This window comes from Fukomys damarensis, unplaced genomic scaffold (assembly GCF_012274545.1).
Source record: "Fukomys damarensis isolate Sample0158 unplaced genomic scaffold, DMR_v1.0_HiC HiC_scaffold_7, whole genome shotgun sequence".
In the NCBI taxonomy this organism is placed as follows: Eukaryota; Metazoa; Chordata; class Mammalia; order Rodentia; family Bathyergidae; genus Fukomys; species Fukomys damarensis.
In genome coordinates this window covers 26726935-26729343 of record NW_022900919.1, presented here as the reverse complement: position 1 = coordinate 26729343, position 2409 = coordinate 26726935, and positions in this window count along the sequence as shown.

Here is a 2409-nt window from a genome sequence, read left to right as displayed (position 1 = left end):
TACTGGTACAATTTAGCTACGCAATACAGACATTTTTTCCTTGTCCCTGCCCTCCCTTCCCCCCCCCCCCCTTTTTTTATTTTTTAATCTTTATTAAGTTTACTGGTACAATTTAGCTACGCAATACAGTTACATTCATCATTGGAATCTTTTACCTTTACAAGACTTATATTGGTTCTTATTTTTCTCCATTCCCCAGCCCTCCCTTTAACCCTGCTACTCTTTCCTGTTTATAAGACATTGTTCCATGATTTTCCTTTTAAAATATTTTTTCTTTTCCCTTTTTACTTTTCCCTACCTCTCTCACTTCCTCTACTCTTTTAGACCTTTTCTTCCTATTATACAATATCAATTATACATTTTGATCCTTATTTACACTTCTAATTTTTCATACCAGAGAAACTATTCAGTATTTACATGTGTGTCTTATTAATTTCACTGAAGAAGTATGGTCTCAATGTGCATCCACTTAGCTATAAATATATCTAGTTTTTCATTCTTTATGGCTGAATAGTACTCCACTTTATTTTAAAAAATCTTTATCCAGTCTCCAGTTGATGGGCATTTGGACTGTCTCCAAATTTTAGCTATTACAAACAGTGCTGCTGTAAACATGGGTAAACATATATCACTGCGGTATGATTCTTTTAATTCTTTTGGGAATTTGACCTATAGCTAAGTCAAATGGGACTTCTAATCCTAGTTGTTTGATGTATCTCCATATTGATGTCTATAATGGTTACAGCAGTCTGCATTCCCACCAGTAATGAAGAAGGATTCCTTTCTCCCCAGAATACCACCAGCATTTGTTATTGATTGGTTTCTTGATATCAACCATTCTTTCTGAGGTGAGATGGAATCTCAGTATTGTTTTCATTTGTATCTCTTGAATGACCAGTGATGTTGAACATATTTTTCATACTTTTATTTGCTGCTTTTACTTTTTTTTCTGAGAAATGTCTGTTCATTTCGGATACCCATTTTTGAATTGGGTCTTTATATTTGGGGTTCTGATTTTTAAAAGTTTTTTATATATTTGAGATAGTAGACCTCTTTCTGAGGAGCAGCTGGTAAAATTTTTTTTCCCCACATTGTGGGTTGTGTCTTTGCTCTTCTAATGATTTCTCTGGCAGTGCAGAAACTTTTTAAAAGATGAGATTCCAATTGTTGATTCTTTGTGCTAGTTCCTATGCTACTGAGGATTTGTTACAGCATATTGTTGGATTTTTCTTCTTTATCCATTCTGCCAGTCTATTTCTTTTGATTGGTGAATTGATGGCTATACCTGGTATGCATTGATTTATGTTTATTTTTATTAGTACTCATTTGCAGTTCATAATGTTTACATTCCTTGTGTGGAGTTGGTGCATGTACACGACATATCTCAATTCATTTTTGTCCCCTTCTCCTCTCATCCCTCCCTATTCCCTCCAGCTCTTGATCCCCTTCCCATTTGTAAAAGCTCAATTTCCAGCTTATTTCTTTGTTTGGCTCTGTTTAAAATCCTTTTTCTCTTCCTTTGCTGCCCCTCCATCTCTGGTTTCCATTCCCATTTGAAAAAGATCTCTCTACTTTCTATTATCTATCCTTTATTTTTCTCTTTATTTATACTTTGAGTTTCTCATGTAAGAGAAACTATGCAATATTTAAACTTGTGTGTCTGATTTATTTCACTTAACATTATGGCCTCAAGATGCATGTATTTTTTTACAAACAACTAAAGTTTTATTTTTCTTTATGACAAAGCAACACTCCATTGTGTACAAATACCACATTTTCTTTATCCATTCATGTGTTGATGAACATAGGCTGCTTCCAAGATTTAGCTATTATGAATTGTGCTGCTGTAAACATAGATATGCATGCATCACTGTAATATGATGTCTTTAACTCTTTTGGGAATATACCTACAAGGGGAATATCTGGGTTAAAGGAAATGTCTAGTTTTAGTTTTTTGAGAACTCTCCACTGATTTCCATATGGTTGTACTAGTTTACGTCCCCACCAACAATGTAGAAACATTCCTTTACCCTGAAACCTTACAGCATTTGTTATTATTTGATTTCTTGATGATAGCCATTTTTTCTGGGGTAAGGTGGAATCAGAGTGCTGTTTTCCATCACTGGCTATTAGAGAAAATTCTTTTTCAGGCCAGTTATAAACACCTTTTCCTTCTGGTGAATAGTCATCAAATGCCTGGAGGAGAAAGGGCTATCTCCATAGGATATTCAAAACTTCAGTCACAAAGGAAAAGATGAGTGATTTGACTTCCTTCAACCCAAAACTTCAGTTAGTCTAAAATTATTGGAAGTATAATTAAAAAATGAAGAGTAGAACTGTGAAGGTAATTGTAAAATTAACGCAACACATTAACATTCACCTAAGAAGCTCCTGCCAAATGTGGCAGAG